Source organism: Triturus cristatus, chromosome 7 (assembly GCF_964204655.1).
Source record: "Triturus cristatus chromosome 7, aTriCri1.1, whole genome shotgun sequence".
NCBI classification, from domain to species: domain Eukaryota; kingdom Metazoa; phylum Chordata; class Amphibia; order Caudata; family Salamandridae; genus Triturus; species Triturus cristatus.
The window spans coordinates 1,362,102,019-1,362,112,710 of record NC_140590.1 but is presented as its reverse complement, the minus strand read 5'-3'; the positions used below and the strand labels follow the sequence as shown (position 1 = coordinate 1,362,112,710).

At 52.2% G+C, this 10,692-nt stretch overlaps 1 pseudogene; it reads right to left on the bottom strand.

Annotated features, from left to right (window-relative positions):
• Positions 1-9,792: 9,792 nt before the first annotated feature.
• On the bottom strand, positions 9,793-10,453 carry LOC146812064 (large ribosomal subunit protein uL5 pseudogene; annotated as a pseudogene).
• Positions 10,454-10,692: the final 239 nt, after the last annotated feature.

Below are 10,692 nucleotides of genomic sequence, written 5' to 3'. Positions count from 1 at the left end.
AGCCTGAGAGGGAGGCCCAGGAACCGGCCTCAGAGAGAAGGCGCAAGGGGCGCGGGAAGCCGGCCCCTGAAGTTCCTACGGTCCAGGAGGAAGCAGACCTTGAGGGGGATGCCCTGGAACCTACAGGGGAACAAATAGCTGAACTGGGAGACCTGCCGGAACTGACCCATTGGCAGCAGGAAGGGGGTCCCACCAGGGAGGACTTTTGTAAAGCGCAGAAGGAGTGCCCTTCTCTCATAGGTATGCGGCATCAGGCTGCAGACCAGGCCGCAGGTGATCAGTCAGGATCACATTTTGTTTACTGGGAGAACGACCTCCTATATACAGAGCCTAAGGTTGCTGAGCCTTGGTCAGCCCGTGCGCTGGTGGTACCCCAGGACTTCAGAGCCTTCCTACTGGGGCTGGCTCACGATGTGCCATTGGCAGGGCATTTGGGGCAGGACAAGACCTTTGAAAGGCTTGTCACCCACTTTTATTGGCCTCAAATGCGCAGGAGTTCAGATACTAACTGCAGGACATGCCAGACTTGCCAGGCAAGTGGAAAGAGTGGAAGGAAGCAGAAGGCTCCACTCCAGCCATTCCCTGTGGTCGGTACTCTATTCCAGCGAGTGGGGATTGACATTGTAGGGCCACTGGACCCCAGGACAGCGATGGGCAATAGGTTCATCCTGGTCCTGGTGGACCATGCCACCCGGTACCCGGAAGCCATTCCTCTGAGGACAGTGACGGCCCCCGTGGTGGGACGTGCACTGATGGGAATTTTCTCCCGAGTGGGATTCCCTCTAGAGGTGGTGTCTGACCGAGGTACCAATTTCATGTCCAAGTACATGAAATCTCTTTGGCAAGAGTGTGGTGTAACCTACAAGTTCACCACACCTTACCACCCCCAAGGAAACGGGTTGGTTGAGAGATTCAACCGAACCCTCAAAGGCATGATAATGGGCCTAGAAGGACCCATGAGGCCTAAGTGGGACGTCCTCTTACCATGCCTTCTCTTCGCTTACCGTGAGGTGCCACAGAAGTCTCTGGGGTTCAGTCCCTTTGAGCTTCTGTATGGTCACCCAGTCAGAGGACCTCTAAGTCTGGTCAAGGAAGGCTGGGAGCAATCTCCCAGGAAACCTCCCCAGAATGTATATAGTTACATGCTGGCCTTCAGGAATCAGACTAGGCGATTCAGGCAACTTGCTGAGGCAAATCTGGAAGCCAGCCAGGAGGAGATGAAGCGGTGGTACGACCAGAATGCCACTCTGGTAGAGCTTCAGCCTGGACAGAAAGTATGGGTCTTGGCCCCCGTGGAGCCGTGTGCGCTCCAGGATAAGTGGACCGGTCCCTTTGAGGTGGTGGAGCGCAAGAGTCCTGTTACCTACGTGGTGGACCTGAAGTCTCCTAGGAACCCCTTAAGGGTCCTACACGTCAACCGCCTCAAGCCCCACTTGGAGAGGTCCCAAGTGGGCATGCTCTTGGCAACAGATGCTGGAATGGAAGAGGAGACAGAACCTCTTCCTGACCTCCTGTCAGCCAAGGAGCAAGATGGGTCAGTGGATGGTGTCATCCTCTCTTCCACCCTGACCCCTGAGCAACAGAATGATTGTCGCCAGTTGCTGGGACAATTTTCTGACCTGTTTTCCCTGGTCCCTGGTGTCACTGATTGGTGCGTCCATGATGTGGACACTGGGGATAGTCCACCTGTGCGGCACAAGGCCTACAGGGTGACTGACAGGGTGAGGACATGCATCAAGGAGGAGGTCTCCAAGATGTTTGCACTCGGGGTAATTGAGTCTTCTAGCAGTCCTTGGGCCAGCCCCGTGGTCTTGGTCCCAAAGGCTGCAGCGCCGGGAGCCACACGCGAACTCCGGTTCTGTGTGGACTACAGAGGACTCAATTCGGTCACTAGGACCGACGCACACCCGATCCCCAGAGCTGATGAGCTCATCGATCGGCTAGGGGCTGCCAACTACCTCAGCACGTTTGATTTAACGTCTGGGTATTGGCAGATCGCCTTGACCGAGGGGGCCAAAGAGAGGTCAGCATTTTCCACCCCAGATGGGCACTACCAGTTCCGGGTTATGCCATTTGGGATGAAGAATGCCCCTGCCACCTTCCAGAGATTGGTCAACCAGGTGTTGGCTGGGCTGGATTCGTTCAGTGCAGCCTACCTGGATGACATCGCAGTGTTCAGCTCCACTTGGGAGGAACACTTGCGTCACCTCTGGGAAGTGTTGATGGCGCTGCGCAAGGCAGGCCTCACGATCAAGGCGAGTAAGTGCCAGATCGGGCAGGGTTCCGTGGTGTACTTGGGACACCAAGTTGGGAGTGGCCAGGTGGCACCCCTTCAGCCCAAGATAGAAACCATCCTGAATTGGGAGGCGCCCAAAACCCAGACGGAGGTGAGAGCCTTCCTAGGTCTCACCGGGTACTACAGGAGGTTTGTCAAGGGGTATGGCAACATGGTTGCCCCCTTGACAGCGCTGACTTCGAAGAAGCAGCCCAGGAAAGTGATTTGGACTGACACCTGTCAGAAAGCTTTTGAGGCCTTGAAAACTGCTATGTGCACGGCGCCCGTGCTCTTGGCTCCCAACTTCTCCAAAGAGTTTATCGTTCAGACAGACGCTTCAGAGCATGGTGTGGGGGCTGTTCTTTCACAGATTAATGAGGAGAGCCTAGATCAACCCGTAGCCTTTCTTAGCAGGAGGTTACTTCCACGGGAACAGAGGTGGAGTGCTATTGAGCGTGAGGCATTTGCTGTGGTCTGGGCGCTGAAGAAGCTAAGACCCTACTTGTTTGGGTCTCACTTCCGGGTTCAGACGGACCACAGGCCCCTCAGATGGTTGATGCATATGAGGGGTGAGAATCCAAAGCTGTTGAGGTGGTCCATTTCCCTACAGGGTATGGATTTCACGGTGGAACACCGCCCTGGTACAGATCACGCCAATGCTGATGGTCTGTCCAGATTTTTCCGCCTTAGTGATGAGGAACTCCCTGGGGTAGGGTAGTTCTCCCCACTTTTCAGCTGGAGGGGACACGTGTTAGACCTGGCACCTTGGCGTGAGTCTCCCTTCCTCTTTTTGTCGCTGTGCCTCATGTGTTTTTATGGTGTTGGCCGCTCAGCGCGCTGTGCCACTGCCAACCAGTGTCGCGGTGCGAGTGCTCCCTTGTAAATTGTATATGTTGGTTGGATTCCATGATTGGATTGTTTGGTTTACTATCAGACCCCAGTAAAGTGCGCCAGGAGCGCCAGGGCATGTAAATGCAAACACCGCTGGTGGGCTTGCAGCACGGATTGTGCCACCCACAGAAGCGGCCGGTAAAATATGTCTAAGGTCTGCCATCGCAGAACCTGCGTGCAGTCTGGTACTGACATGCTGACTGGCAAGTGCCCACACTCGCCGGTCCCTGAAACCTTCCCTTAGCTGCATGTTAGTCACCCCTCTGGTAGGCCCACGGGCAGGGTGCGTTGTGAGCCTAAGGTAGGACAAGCCTGGATGCGTGGCATGTCCTGGTAGTGAATGACCGCCATTTTGTTGTTCACTACTGCAAGGCTATCCTGTTCTCATAGGCCAGTATGGGCGGCCTGGATTATTACACCCTATGATCCTAACCGACCCAGGGAACATGGTAGAAGATCGAGTTTAGTATGCCTGAACTCGGAATAATAAGGTACATCTTTTCGTAAGGTTTATTTTAATATTCCGGGTTTGCAAATGCCGCTTTTAGAAAGCTGGCCTTTGCTTGCCTAAACATTTCAGCCCGCCTCTGCGTGATGTGTATCTGATGTCTGGCTGGTGTGAGTGACAGGGCTGGGGGAACCCAGAAGGGCAGGGCTAGGTAGCCTGGTGGTGAATAGGACGATCGACAGGTAGATGGGTGGGAGGAGTGCTCCTAGGCTCTGAATAGGATAGTACTCTGCCACCTCAATGCCGGCTCCGCCCCCTGTGGAGCGTCTGAGGACTCTGCCCTGCACTCTGAAAGGAGAAGCCTGCATCACGTAAACAAAGTGCTCAGAAACCGGACTGAACTAGGCAAGGGCCCCCCTGGCCTGGGAGAACAAAAGATTTGCTGTATAAATGGAGGAGCCCTGCTCCTAAGAAACTAGATCCGCTTTTGACCAAGAAGAATCTCTGCCTGAGGAGGAGGCACCGGGAAAGCTGTAGGAGGAAGACTGTCCCTATCCTGGGGGATTGGCCTGCAGTGGTGACCTTGCTGCCAAAGGAGAGAAGAGAAACTGTTGCTGAAGACTTTTTACTTTACTTTTACTTTCAAGACTTGTGCTTTTCCAAAACGATCTCCAAGGGCTTGGAACTGAGCTTGCCCCCTGAACTGAGCCCCAGGACCATTGGGCTCTACATGATCTTCACTCGCCTGCTGCTGGACTGTGGTGTCCTTTCCCTCGCCGGAGCTGTGACCCTCGTGCCCCAGTCCCTCCCTGAGCCGTGACCAGGACTGCTTAGCCGCCCCCGCCTTGGGAAGAGCCTCGCTCGATCGGAGCCGCTCCCCCTACGCTGTGCTGGGCTGCCCCTGTCACCTCGCTCGTTGGAGGCTCGCTGTGCACCTTCACCCTCCCGCCGGAATCGGCGTTTGTGAGCATCTCCAAGCCTCGGACGGCCCGGACGTATCTGCGTGCCCGGCTGCCCCGCTTTGTTCACCCGCCACCTGCAACACCCCGCTCTTGCCGTGAGCCTGAAGATCAGACACCCATCGTGAAGTGTGGGAGCCTCGGACGCCGCCTCGCCCTTCTGTCGAAGGGCCGCTGAAATCCCGCACCCGCCTTGGCGTCAAGAAACAAGGTACTGTACTCACGAACTCGACCGCGAGCTCGCATCGGATCCAGGGTCCACAACGTTCTTATTTCCCTGTCATCTGCTGTGTGCTTCCCGGGCGCTGCCTCAGCACGAAGTGTGCCGAGGCCTACAGTTACCTTGTGCCCGCCTAAAGAACTTTCCGTAACAAAGAGACTTTACCGTATTCCTAAGAATTGTGGCCCCCTCAGTTCATCGATACTGGGCCTTGTATTTGAATCTGCTGAATCTACATAAAAGCTTATTTTTACATATTACCTGATTGGTGTCCGTTTGTGGTGCATGCAAGGGGTTTACTGTATGTGTAATTGCATTTGCTTAACCGTGTACGCCTGAGACTTAGCCTAGACTGCTCGCGCCACGCACCTAGAGGGTGAGCAGGGGTTATTCTGGGGAGTCATCCTTCGCCCTGACAAGAAGTAAAGGGTCCCTGCTTGTTGTGGGTTCACACCTGCGTCAACCAGAGCCCCCTCATTTCTAACAGTGACCAGGAGAGAAGCCATGGGGACCTGAACGCTGCAACTTTACCCCGGGTTGCGGCTTAAGGCAAGGGTGGAGGTCATCTGTTTTGCCTGCTCATAAGGGTGGTAAAGTGAACAGAGTAAGAGGGCTGTAGAGTCCTATCCTATCATGGGTGTCACTGTCTGTTAGAGGGAGGGAGGGAGGGAGGGAGGTGAGAGCGCACAAGAGGGCACAACCATTCAAACGAACACCGAGCGAAACATAAGGGCGTTGGTGATGGATTAAAATAGAGGGATGAGAATTGCTCTCTCTGACTCCTTTATTATTCTCCCGAAGGTCACCGCCAATAAATGCAGGAGAGAAGACGACCTCCAAACCCTTAGACAAGTTATCTAAAGAAAGAAACAAAGAAGTTCTTCTTGGCGCGGACATTTGACAGAAAACTTAATTGCATGATACTGCGAAAATAAAAACAAAAAATCTTCCCTTACACCCAGTGTGGTGTCAAATTAGCATCACTGCTTTCTGAAAGTGGTGTCAGAAATGGAATCCGACAGCCTCGAGCATGTCACATCAGATCACTATTAGGGATATGATGAAACAGTTGGCTGAAGGGCAACAACATCTGCTTCTGGCAATAGAGCAGCAAGCCCAGTCGCCCCAACAGGCCAGAGAAATCATACAGAAGGCCATAAAAGAGCAGGCCACACATTTTTTCTGAAAACCAGCAAGTCCAAGACACGGCATTCCTAAAGCTCACGGATGCCCTTATACATTCTAAATGTGCCTAGCTATGTGCTCCAGAAATCCCAACCCGGTGAGGATCCTGACTATTTCTTTACCAATTTTGAGAACATGGCATCTATAGACTCCTGGCCCCAGGAATGGTTGGGCCAATATATCATCCCCCTTTTGTCTGGGGGATTACAATCAGCATACCAAGCGGCCAACCCTTCAGGAACTACCTCATATGGAGGAGTAAAAAGAGCTATCCTGGAGACCCTCGGATGTGATGCAGAATACTACAGAGCCAAGTTTCGTAAAGAAAAATGGTCCTCTAGCAACAACCCAAGAGCACTGTTCTTCCATATCCAAGATCTCGGCAGACAATGGTTACAGCCTGATACTTCTACCAAAGAAGAAATAGTTGAAAAAGTGTGTGAGAAAGTGCCATCTCCCTTGCATGGTATGCCCCCACTTTTTGCCGAATTGTTGATTTACTTTGACTGAGTGTGCCCTGGGCTGCTGCCAATCAGGTGCCCAGGGCCTGTGTTCCTTCCCTAAAACTGTATTGAAACCTAAACCCAATTGGCATCTCTGGCCAGATGTCAGCCCCTGGTAAATGGTACCATAGGTACCCAGGGCACTGTGACCTGAGAAGGCCCCTAAGGGCTGCAGCACTTATTGTGCCACCCTTAGAGGCCCTGTACCCTGACACACACACACTGCCTCTGCAGGCTGAGTGTCTGGGTGTAGAACAAAACACCAAGACGACACACACATTCCTGTGTGCCATGCCCACAAACCACTGCCCTGGCATACATCAGTCACCCCTCTAGCTGGGTGCCCTATGCCAGTGGTGAGGGTACAGGTGCATGTGCCCTGTACCCCTACAGTGCCCAGGTCCATTCCTGGGCCCCGTGAAGTGCAGTGTTGCCATTAAGAGTATATGGTGCTGGGAGGTCGACGTTACGAACTCCACAGCACCATGATGGCTGCACTGAAGACTGAGAAGTTTGGTATCAAACTTCTCAGCTCATTAAACACAAACTGATGCCAGTGTGGGATTTAATGTACATTGCACGACAGAGGGCATCTTAGAGATGCCCCCTGAAACCTACCAACAACCAGCATCCTGACTGAGAGGCTGCCTAGGCTACCACCCAGCAGACATGTTGCTGGACCCCTGAGTAGAGAGCCATCCGCTCTCGTGGGTCTGCAACAATGCACATCCTGGGCGAGGTGCTAGGTCTCCTCCCCCAGGATGAGCAGGGGAAACTTCAAAGGCATGCTGCCGTTGTGAGCTTCTCCAGGCCACTTGCTGTACTTAGCAACTGGCCCCCACCGGTTCTGACCCCCACTCTGGCAGGAAGATCGGCAGGAAAACCAAAGTGAGGCAAGGGGGTGTGCCAGCCTCTGCCAACCCCACCCCTCAGGTGGGGGAAGTGAGGTGAAGCACAACTCTGGGCTCTCGCCATCTTGAGGATGGGGTGCCCTACCTAATCAGGACTAGGCTGTTGCCCACCTCCCACTGGAGAGTGTCAGGATAGGGGGTGACCCACCCCAAGGAAGGGACCCATTGGTCCCTGACCTTTACCTACCTGTAACGCCCCCAAATTTAGTATTTAGGGGCACCCTGAACGGAAGGTTCAGGGTGCCCCTAAATACTAAATTCCTCCTTCCTCAGATCCCGAATCTGGAACAAGAAGAAAGCTGACCTGCCGTGCAGCTGCTAACAAGAGGAAGACACCAACTGACCTGGCCCCAGCCCTACAGGCCTGTCGACCCTCGAACCTGCTCCTGATAAACCCCGGCGTCTCCAGTGGTCAGCAACCTCGAAAACCCCGGAGGACCTGATTGCCTTGCTCCTCTAAAAGACTGGGACTCCCATGAGCAGTAGTTCTGCTCAAACAAGCAACAACCCCTAGTGCCAGCCAGGAAGCGCGACTCCTGCACACTCTGCACCCGCCGAGCCCGGCCTGTGCCTGAGTGAACCAAGACCACGAGGACGTTCCCCCGGTGACTGTGACCAAGATTCCAGCACCCAAGGACCCTCCTCGATGCTTCTGACGACGCCTGCAGCCTCAAATCAAGGGACCCCCCTAACCGCGACCAGCAGAGGGTAAGATTTCCCGACGCCAAAAGACACCCCTGCACCCGGCGCCCTGCGGCCCCTTGTGCCCAACTCCTGGGTGCCTACCTAACTTACAGCTTCCCAACTTACCCCTCGAAGTGGTGGTCGCACCTGAAGAATCTTCGTCCCCGAGCTTGCAGCCTTTGTTCATCTTGTAGCTTCTCCATTGAAATACATTGAGCGCCCAAAGGCTCAAAAGCACCCTGCACCCAACCGCCCGAGTGCTTCCCCACCTGCCCTGAGTAAGTGACCAGGAGCTCAGCTCCCACGTGGCCTGCCAGCAGCCACCAACCAAAGGGCCCCTACCCGCCATAGGCTAACATTGGCCCTACTCTCCCTGCACCCGGCTGCCCCTGTGCAGGGCCGGACTGGCCGTAGCGGGCACCGGGCAATCCCCCGGTGCGCCGCACGGGTGGGAGCCGGTTTTGGACCCCAGGGGGCCGTTTTTGTTACAGGGCCGTTTTTGCAGCATAACTGCAAAATCGTCCCTGTAACAAAATCGGCCGAAAACCGGCCCTGGCAAGGAGCTCGGTGGCACCCCCAAGTCCCGGGGGCCGGCAGAGCACTTTGCAAGGGCCAGTTTTGATTCCCAGTCCGGCCCTGCTCCTGTGCCGCTGAAGGTGTAACAACTGTACCTACCTGACCCTGGGAGACCCCTGAGTCTATGCCCAGAACCTTAACTCTGCCAGTCGAGTACTTACCTGAAAGCCGATAACCTACATTTTCTCCATAGGGTAACATTGACTGGTTTCACTTGGAAATTCTTCTAAGTGTCGAGTTTTGAAACTTTAAAATATTCACAAAAAATCACCCGATCAACAAAAACAAAATCACTCACCTGTTATCAGGAGAGATCCCAGTGCTGGATCTTTGTGCCCAGCACTGACCCTACAAAGCAATTACAACTGATTTTCCGATAACCAAACTTTCCTCCATAGGATAACATTGCCTGGTTTTTGCCAGAAATTTTTCCAAGTGTCGATTTTGGAAACATACAAATATTCCTTAAAAATTGCCTGTGTAACAAAAACGATTTCTTTCAACTGTTTACAGGAGATGCACCAGGTCTGAATCCAGGATCCAGGCTTGAGTAAGAAAAACCTATGCAAAGTAATTGATATTGTGTTTACTTTAAAATCCCATTGAGCTCAATGTTATAATTGTGTTTAACTTGTGTTGCCTATTACAACAACTGTATCTATTGCCTTTAGAACTCTATTGCTTATTGAACGTATTTAACTAAAGCATCTCATACTGAGAAAGTATTTTGATACCTACTTGTGGTTCTAAAATAAAACAACTATATATTTTTATATACAAAACAATTGGCCTAGAGTTCAATTCTTGAGTGTGTTAGACCATTTGCTGACTTTGTACAACAAATGCTTTACACTGTCCTCTGATATTGCCTTACTGCTCGACCAAGCTACCACTTTAGAGAGTAAGGTTATATCTAACCTTAACCTCTGCCAAATATCTGGGGATTGTGGACTCTGTGTATGTCATCAAAAAGGTCTCTTCCTTCCTCATGTGGATTATTTGTCGTGGGACGCCGCTATTTCTTGGCCAAATCAGCCAATCCTGAGAAGGAGGATCTGTGGCGGGGATGCCAACATCATATAGCATACATTCAGCCTAATCAAGTCGTGATTCAGATACTCCCAGAAGTATTATGCAAGTTTATTCTAGCCTGTTGCTTATTACACAACAATACCTTGCAACAGCTTGCATTATAACCCCATCCAGGAACCTGAGCTTAAACAGTGACCAAAGACGAGGATATGCATGTGTGTGACTAATTTGTGGCTTCGCTCTGTATCCAAGGTGCAAATCTGTTTTTGCAGTGTATTGGATGGGTAGTGTTACGTCGTACTTCTGCTGGAACCAGCGCATGGCTTCATCCTTGCTAATAAATGCTTTGAGCCAATGACTACAGTCCTGTGTTTTTGTCTGCAATGATTAAGTTGTGTCTGCCCAAGACCACGTAAAAATCCAGGCCATAGATACCGATGGTAGGATCATACTTAATTCCCAGATCAATGTGTTCCTGGGTTCGAAAACCAAAGTTGCCGGTGGCTGAGAAATTGTTTCTCCTCAACTCATGTTCTCTCACCTTAATGCCTTTCTCCAAAATGTCCTCAGCCTTGGTCCCTCACACTGTGCAGTGCGCTGCAATCTTTTAATTTCTACGAAGACCCGCACTGTGTAGCGGGCTTTGGAGAATACTGGTGTCTTGCCAGTAAGTTGTTCAAGCACCTTGGCTGCACGGGTCAGTCTGCCACCGCTTTCACATACACAGATATCGAGGCAGCTTGCAAATACGCATTTCCCTCTTGGGGTTCTCCTTTACACCTTTATCTGCCACGATGAGAGACTGGAAGAGGTTAAGTCATTTAGGAAAGGTGAATCATCTCACTGTCCACACTGAAATCTTGAGACTTCATTGTTGCCCCCACAATGCCAAACATGTCTTGATGACATAAACCAAGCATCAGTAGATGCCACTCGGGTAGTTACAGTGGTGTCACACCTAGAAATGTGACGGATAACATTTATGTAAAGATTTATATGCCCTGCATG